At 46.1% G+C, this 9187-nt stretch overlaps 1 non-coding gene and 1 pseudogene across 1 annotated transcript; both read right to left on the bottom strand.

Annotated features, from left to right (window-relative positions):
- Positions 1 to 6544: 6544 nt before the first annotated feature.
- Positions 6545 to 6615, bottom strand: LOC112448939 (small nucleolar RNA SNORD5). The gene has a single exon (XR_003037396.1). It is a non-coding gene; the product is annotated as a small nucleolar RNA SNORD5 (small nucleolar RNA).
- Positions 6583 to 8784, bottom strand: LOC783737 (tyrosine--tRNA ligase, mitochondrial-like; annotated as a pseudogene).
- Between the last annotated feature and the right edge of the window lie 403 nt (positions 8785 to 9187).

Genomic DNA, 9187 nt, shown 5'->3' with positions numbered 1-9187 from the left:
GGTCTTAATGTAAGGAATATTAGGCAGTTCTTGATCTGTAATGTAAGGAATATTAAGCAGGGGTGTGTGTGTATGTTTATGTCTTAAGTCAATAATTTAAAATGTTAACACAGTTCCAAGATGCCTTGAGGGGGAAAATTTGGCTACAATTTCAGTCACTACAAAGTGACACTGACATTGTAAAAAGAACACTCTAGGAGACAGTGGTTCCAGTGGTGCGACCCTGTTCCACCCGGAAGTATTGGGTGTATATCCTAAAATCTTCAAGTGTCTGGAAAAGTGGTTTCCTTCTTGAAATGGATCATATCCTGCTCTGTGTGCAGGAATATAACTACTTAGGAGGCCTCTCTTTCCCCGATGGTGAGAATTCAGCCTGGGGTGGTCACCATGGATCTCAGAGCTGCCTTTGGATTCTCCCTGGGAGGGAGTCAGGGGCTGAACACACGGTTCCTTCAGTAGAGAGAAAATGTCTCTTGAGAAATGGGAGTACTTTTCCAGCAAAGAAACTGCTACTGATTCAACATTCAGTTCCAGCTTCTATGTCAAATGCTGATGTTTGTGTTGTGGGAAATCTCGGGACTGATGACTATAACAGACTGCTCAGAGACAATATTAAGTAACGCTGAACTTTAAAAATACTGTGTAATAGTCAAGTATTTACAGACGAAATGATATGAGAGGAGATTTGGGATTTGCAACTGACTGGGGGTAGAGGATGTGGGGTACAGATGAAACAGAACTAGCCACGTGTTGATAATTACTGAAAGTAGGTGATAGATCCTTGGGGGTTCATTATACTATTTTCTCTACTGCTGTAAACGTTTGAAAATTTTCATATAAAAAGTTAACAAAAACCCCCAAAGGTATGACTTATTTGAATGAAAGAACTTTTTTTAAAATAAATAATTCATAGAAGTTGCATACTAAAATATAAAATATAACTAACATTATTGGTGCTTATTCTGTGCTTGGCATATGACTTTATATTATGTACATATATTAATAATGTTTTATGTAATGTATAGATATTCATACATATTTAATATAATTTAATCTATATATATACTAAATACACACGTCTAGGCAGTGTATCAATTCATTTAATTCTTGTCAACAATCCTATGAGGTAAGCTCAATGTAAATTAGTGGCATTTACAGAGGAGGCAGTGAGGTGATATGCAGGTTAAATACCATACACAAGGTTGTTCACCAGATTTGAATGCTAACTCCATCACCCACGCCCCCTTTTTCTCTTCAGTTCAGTTCAGTTCAGTCGCTCAGTCGTGTCCGACTCTTTGCGACCCCATGAATCGCAGCACGCCAGGCCTCCCGGTCTATCATCAGCTCCCAGAGTTCACTGAGACTCACGTCCATCGAGTCAGTGATGCCATCCAGCCATCTCATCCTCTGTCGTCCCCTTCTCCTCCTGCCTCCAATCCCTCCCAGCATCAGAGTCTTTTCCAATGAGTCAACTCTTCGCATGAGGTGGCCAAAGTACTCGAGTTTCAGCTTTAGTATCATTCCTTCCAAAGAAACTTATTTATTTTAATTGGAGAATAATTACAATATTGTAATGGCTTTTGCCATTCATCAATATGAATTGGCCATAGGCATACACGTGTCCCCTCTTTCTTAAACAGCACCTCTGCTGTTGCCTGTGTTCAGGCTGTTCTGTACGTTGACGCCAGCTTCCCTTATCAGTTTCTTTTTTATTTTTAAATTGATTTGGGAGGAGTGGGCGGTTGGAAAATTTTTTTACAAGACTGTTCAGCAACTCTGCTGAAGCAGTCTGTCCTCCTTGGCCCCAGGCGCGGGGTTGGTGGGACCGAGACAGGGTGCATTCAGGGATTGGGAGAAGGTTGGCTCTGAAGGCCGGTTACCCCGGATCCCCGCCCCGTCCCGGGACTCGCACCTGGAGCGGCGCGCTGGCTGCCTAGTGGCGCCATCTGGTGGCCAGAAGCCCCACAGCGGCGCCTCCACAGGGCGGGGACGAAGCAGAGGTTCAAGACCTCTAAATCCGCGCGCATGGGCCGCTCTTTAACTCTTGTCTGAACCGAGCGGGCCTCGGGAGGGCGATCTGGTCTCCGGCCACGGACACTGAGGGAACGCTCTGTTCCTTCCAGGCCGCCTTCCCAGCTCGAGGCAGGCTTCCCTTAAGAATTTGCTCCACCTTCGAAAAGGGAATTCATTTAAGAGGGGGTGGTTTTGCCTAAGGACTCTTGAAATGAGCCCTTAAACATTTCCTAGTACTTAAAATTCATGTATTTATCCATGTAGGCACATGCATATTTCTTTATAACCTCACCTCTTTCCAGAAAGGGCTATTAAAGCTGGAATTATGACATGTAATTGTCCCCCCTCACGACAGTCATATTAGTCTGTGAAGAGCAAGTATGATGACCCCTCAGAGCCCTGACCTATGGAGTCAGCATCTGGCAGCAGTCTTGAGGACCTCCTGCAGGGGTTCTGAGACCCCTTGACTGGCAGATCGGCCCTTCCCCCCGGCGCTGCAGGAAAATGACACAACTGGAGAGGCAGAGCAGTGCTTTGGGGCCCTGGCAGAGGGCACAGTGCTCCAGAAGGTGCAGCCCCCATCAGAGCAAGGGTCTGGGTACCAACTCTCCCTCTCCCATTAGCCTGCCTGTACAAGGTGAATTCACAGGAGTTCACTGGCTTCCTGAACCCAAAGGCAACCCTCTATGGCACATGCTCCCGTTCCTATGGTTGGCACTGCCCTGGGGCTAGGCACATCCTGAAGGAAGCTCCTTCCTGGGCCCTCTTCAGCTCACAGGTCACAGGCCATGTGCTGTTCCACACCTCCTACTACATGAAGCATACATGAAGCAGGTCCTGGCTGCCACAGAGGTAGGGGGCACCCCCCCACCCCCCCCCACCCCCCCACCCCCCCACCCCCCCACCCCCTGATCCTGCTGTCTGAGCAGAGAATATTCCGGTGGGCTGCAGAGCCAGTGATCCCACTTTGCATGTAGAGAGAGGATGTCAAGATTGCCAATGAGGGGCCTCTTGGGGGCAGGGCTGGAGGATGGTGTAGAAATGAGAGACCCAAGGGAGATTCGTGAAGACTTGTTTCAGACCCGCTGGGCAAGTGTATAGGTCTCTCAGATTCTGAGTGAATTGGGTTAGAACCTGTGAACTCTGGGGACAAATTAGCTATGTTGGAGGCAACTTCCATACTGGCAGTGCCACTTGTTCTTAGCAGAGTTGAGAGAAAACCACCAGACTAGGGAAGGTGTGGTTCTACTCTTAGCCCAGAGCTGGGACAGAAGGCTGTAGCCGGGTTCCAGTGCAGGGTTGACCTGGTACCTGAAGTGAGAGCACCCAGAGCTTAGTGATGGAGTTGGGGATCCTTAGATAACGAGCCTTTCCTCTTTGCCTTCTTCTGATGCTAAACCTTGCAAGACCTAGGCTTAGTTTTTATTTAGGAAAACATGTTTCCCTGTAACCAGTGGTTTTTATATGAGCCAATAGAGAAGCTGGTTAAAAAGGTAAATGCAGGGTTTGTTTGCATTAATAACAGCACAGCATCTGGGCCAAGGGATATAATTATCTCACTGTAGTGTACTTATTTTTTCTTGGTTGTCAGCTGTTACTCTGTTGGAGGGAGATGGAGAGCCCTTGGGACTGGGTGAGCTTCAAGCACTCTTTTTTCCCTCAAACTAAGTGAAAAACCTCTTTGGCCCCCTTTATCTGAACTTTTTTACTTGGTTGATGAGTAGGCCTGGCAGAGGAACCGCAGCATTGCTCTTGGTCTACAGTAGAGCTCTAGGTCAGTCACTCCCTATCTCTTCTACCTGGCTTCACCTTGGTCCTGCTGGCCAGGGCAGGTTCCATCCCCACACAGGGGGCAAGTCCTGGTCCTTTTGACTAGAGGCATGTGCTTCTGTGGGATGGAGATCCTAAAGAGGAGAGTGGAAGAGGTCAGCAGAATGCCCAACTCTGTACCCTCGACCAGGTTCCAGATGCTTCCTTTCCAGACTAAGGGGGCCTTGATCATCCCCTTGTGGCTAACGTGTGGCACAACTCTGGTCAAAGCATCTCTCTAAAAAGATGCGTAGTCCATTAGTATACAGCTAGCTAAAAGGTTATCCTGGATGACAGGCCTGGGAACCAAGAAACAGTTGCTGTAACTAAGGATGTTTAGGTTTAGGATAAAGAAGATATGCAAAGACCAGTCTCTCTTTTAAATATTTAGAATGTTCTTGGAAGAGAAGATTTTTTTTTTCCTGTGTAGGATTTGAGGGCAAAATTGGGACCAAGAAGTAAATTACTAGGAAATGGAATTTTTTGTTTGTTTGTTTCAATAGTAAAACTATCTCCCATGGAGGTATTCAAGGAGATACTTCTGACCATGTGGTGTCGCTCTGGGAAGGAATATTGTTCTGGAAAGTCATCCAATCCTCCCATCCCTTGTCTCAGGTTTTTGGAACAGTCCTGATTCATGGAGTTGCAAAGAGTCGGACACGACTGAGCGACTGAACTGAACTGTTTTCAATATTCTCCCTGTGATGGTAACCATAAGCCATCACATGTCCTGGAAACTCTATAACCCTTTGAAAGCCTCTTGATTTTGGAAAGAGAATAAAGATGTTTGGTCAAATATATTCTGACTTATGTTTCTTAAAATATGGGCAAGATTTTAGGGTCTTATCCAACTCTGAAGGTCTGTAACTCCACATTTACCAGACAAGATTAAGTAATCATTTTTGATTATTTAATGACATAGCGTCAGAAGAGGAGCTAGAACCAAGGATCTGACTTCTCTCTGGATGTTATTTGAGACTTTTACAAACATGGCTCAAGAGGAGTCAGCTTTCCTAAATGAGATGCAAGAACCATCTCTTGGTTTGGAGCAAGCTCTGCCTGCTCCATCCTGCAGGTCTTTACTCATCCCCCTTCTTCCTGCTTAACACATTTCCATAATGATGGCTTTCACCTGTTAGCTCGCATGTGCCTGGCACAGTATGAGACAAGACAGAGTTCGCTTCTGGACTGAACTGTGTTTTTCTGCAGGTGAGCTCTCATCTGTATTATATCCATCTACCCTTGGCAAGGACAAGCCCTTGTATAACCCAGTGTCCCTACATTAGCAGTATATTTGGAGAGTCTGCTATTGCCTTAGAGGCTATAAGTCCTCAAGGGCAAGGAACACTGAATCATTACTCTGAATCTCCAGGCAGCTAATAAAGTATTACAGCCTGTGGGCATTTGATAGCTATTTGTTTCTCTTCTCCCACATGAAATCTTAAGATTCTACCATTTGGGGACTTAGTTCTACCAGGCCACTCCTCTTTCAAGCTCAGCTTTGGGAAATAAGGAGTGTGTCTTCCCACATACGGTTCTTTTCAACTTAATGTGTTCATTTGAGCACCTAGAAACCATGGTGACAGATGCCATAGAAATAGAAAGAGCAGGGAGGTGGAACACAGAAAGGGAGGGCCCAAAACACCAGGGGGCTGGGAGCAGTGCTTTTGGGACACCAGTGTTTATTCTGAGCCAGCGGGATTATTTATCATGTCTTCATGCACAGCCTCTCCTTTGGGAACGTAGATGCTGTCGCTTCCTTACACACTTACATTCTCTGGGTCTCCAGAGGAGGAGAGACGCTGCATTCAGTGTTTAAAGACACACGTCACCATCACTACATCCTACTTTTGTGTCGCTTGTCACTTTTCAGTGCACATTCATGCACATTACTTCCCTCATTTGATGCTAACTGCGGGCAGATATTAATAGTATTCTCTCCTATTTTTCTGATGAATTTGAGGCTCAGACTAACTCGTCTCACATCACATGGCATGTGAGGGGTCAGAGCTAACCTCCAGCTCTGTTTCCTTGAGCAGGCCTGCCTCTGCTAAGATTGGGCTGTACAGTGATGGGAATTCAAAGCAGGCAGTACAGATGGCCAGTGCATTTTGGCCCGTGGCATTCAGGTTAGAATGAGCTGAGTACAGTGAATCGTGGAGAGACAGCTGGCACTTCTGCATGAAGCCCATAGAAAGCTGTGCTTGGCTACAGGAGAAATTTTGCTAATTTTATGCCCTGAGACAAAGAAAAAGGTAAACCATAAGTGGATCCTGTTTTAAAGGCCGATGCGTCTTCACTGGCATGAGCAAACTTAAGTGCTTTCAACTTGATCTACCTGTGCTAACCCTCTGGTCCTGAGAAAGGCCACACAGCTGTCTCTGTCCCTCCTCAAAGCAGACTGAGTCAAAGGCAACAGGAAATAGAGTCCTGGGCATAGTGGCTGGGCATGTTTCAACCTCATATCCAGGACCCTGCTTTGTGCATGTCTGATGTAGTTGAACAGTGCTGCCTACAAATCCTGCCCCTTCTTGTCCTCATGTTACTGAGCAGCACCCTCTGGGGCTTTCCTGGGACAGATTTCCCTGTCCTTCTGCCTCTTCTATGATTTGCAAAAGCAAGAGAATAAGTTCATGTGTCTTGAGAATGAGTGGTGCATAAGTTTGTTTGAACCACCATATGGAGTTTTCATCATGGCTGAAGGTATTTTTTTTTTTTTTTGCTCTATCAGAATTAAGTTTTAGTTCATATCTGTATCATTCAGCAGTTGAACATTAAATTCATCATCTGAAGAAGGTATTTTTTAATGTAGAAATTCCTTTTTCTATTTTAAGTAACCAAAGTTCATTCTTAAGAATACATTGTCCAACAACTAAAACACTCCCAGGATTTGTTTCTTATTTATACTGATTCTGCCTTCTATTATTATCCAAGAGCCTCTGGAATGGCATTTGCTTTTCAGCAGGTATCTAGAATCTAGGGTCAAGAACTAACTCAGAAAATGAAATTTCTTTTAAAAATTATAAAAGAGTTTAATCAGACATGACCTCTAGTGTATCTGTGCTACTATGGCACAGGGCTTGTGTACATCTTTTAGCAGAGTCCAGCCCTTCTTGTTGGTGGACAAGCTTTGTTACTTCTGCAGCAAGTTATTTCTGAAGACCCCACTTTACTGGCTCTTTGACATGCAGCTGCATTATTTATGCATGTGGTCAATCTCTGGAAGGGGCAGAAAAATGAAGAGTTTCAGGAACTTTTCTATCAAATCATCTTGCTATCTGTGAACAACTGATACAACTCAAATGGTGATGTCTTATCTCTGTTTAGCTAAACAGCATTGCCAGTGGCCTTTCCCAGTTTTGCTCCAGTTGTAAGTAGAGGAATAGATTCCAAATATGTCTTCTCCAGTCAACTTATGGATGAACTCATATCCGGATATGATATTGCCCAGCTGATCAGATCCACCTAGTTAGACCCAGTGTCCATAAGGCTGGAGCAGGTAGTAGAAATCACAAGCCTAGATACAATAGTCAGGACAGGGAAGCAACAGAATAATGGATAAAGAAGATGTGATACATATATACAATGGAATATTACTCAGCCATCAAAAGGAACAAAAATGAGCCATATATAGAGATATGGATGGACCTAGAGTCTGTCATACAGAGTGAAGTAAGTCAGAGAGAAACAAATATCATATATTAACATCTATGTGGAATCTAGAAAAATGGTACTGATGAACCTATTCACAGGGCAGGAATAGAGATGCAGACATAGAGAAGGGACAGGTGGACAGAGGTGGAAGGAGAGGGTTGGGGGCATTGGGAGAGTGGCATTGATACATATACACCGCCGTGTGTGAAACAGATAGTGAATGGGAGCCTGCTGTACAGCACAGGGAGCTCAGCTCGGTGCTCTGTGATGACCTGGAAGGGTGTGATGTGGGGGTGGTGTGAGGGAGGTCCAAGAGCGGGGGATGTATGTATAAGTTTGAGTCATTCTGTTGTGTCCAACTCTTTGTGACCCTCATGAACTGTAGCCCACCAGTCTCCTCTGTCCATGGAATTCTCCAGGCAAGAATACTGGAGTGGGTAGCCATTCCCTTCTCCAGGGGGTCTTCCCAACCCAGGGATCAAACCCGGCTCCCTGCATTGCAGGCAGGTTCTTTATGGTCTGAGCCTGATATATGTATACATATAGTTAATTTACTTCCTTGTACAGTAGAAACTAACATAATATTGTAAAGAAATTATTCTCCAAAAAAAGAAAAAGGAAAAGAAATCATAGGCCTGGAGTACCTGGTATAAAAGCTTTGCCAGACTATTGCCTTTTAGGCTCTTAAGCCCAGTCCAAATGCCCAGCCAACTCAGCAGCGTGCCCCCTGCCACCCCTCCCCTCTACCCATGTAAGGGGCCGCCTACTGCCTCTAGGAAGTCCACCAGGAGATACTGCTGCTACCATGTGAGGTGTCCAGCACCACGAAGTTGCCCCAGGTCCTCCTATTAGTGAAGAGCTGCAGGTGATGAACCGCCAGGGCCTCGAGCCCTGGGCAAAGTCATGCACTCTGCGACCGTCGCCTGGTGTTCCTGGGAACCACCACTCTGATCTCCCAGGGACGCGAGGCGCCGCCCACTAGTGACGTCACGCTGTGGCCAGCTCGCTGGAAGAGAAGAGGTCCAACAGTGCCAGGAGGTGTTCACCGTGAAACGAGTTGGCCTGGGCTCCAGGCTGCCATAGATGGTCCTGGGGAAGGTTTTCCACCGGGTCGCGATGAAAGAGCGCTGGGAGCTCTGTCTTTGTACGAGTCTCGGGGAAGAACTCCTTGAACAGACTTCGAGCCTTCTGCACCACCATCCACCCCTGAGTGTCCATGCAGGCCTCACGACGTCCCGGGGGCAAAACTCCTAACCCGCCTGCGGTACCAAATCACCGTGAAATGCACTGCAAAAAGGGTGCCGCCATCTTGGTGAAGCTCTGGACTAAGAGAAAGAGGATGATGACGGTGGGGATGAAGATGATGAAGACGAAGCTGGTCTGCCTGAAGGATATGAGGAAGAGGATGAGGACCAAGATGAACCAGCACTCTGGTGTCTGTCTAGTTTGGTCTGATCTGTGAGATACCTCTGGTAAGTGGCAGAACCCGAGTGTGAGGACACCGGAGTGTATTTCTGTACTGGGGTGCATTGATTGGAGATTTTCCTTTTGAGGGGGAAAGAGGTATGATTTGGTCACCTGGTTTTGAGTGGAGTGCCTGCTGTATTTGGATTTTCCCTTCTGGGATGAGGAGTCCTTTGGCCACCTGGCACTGCCTGAGTTGTGTTTGGAAAAATCCCCTAAGGGCTGAGACCCGTCTGTACCCGTGTCT

Source organism: Bos taurus, chromosome 11 (assembly GCF_002263795.3).
Source record: "Bos taurus isolate L1 Dominette 01449 registration number 42190680 breed Hereford chromosome 11, ARS-UCD2.0, whole genome shotgun sequence".
Lineage (NCBI taxonomy): Eukaryota > Metazoa > Chordata > Mammalia > Artiodactyla > Bovidae > Bos > Bos taurus.
Note: the sequence above shows the minus strand (reverse complement) of the source record. Positions and strands in the feature narration are given on the sequence as shown.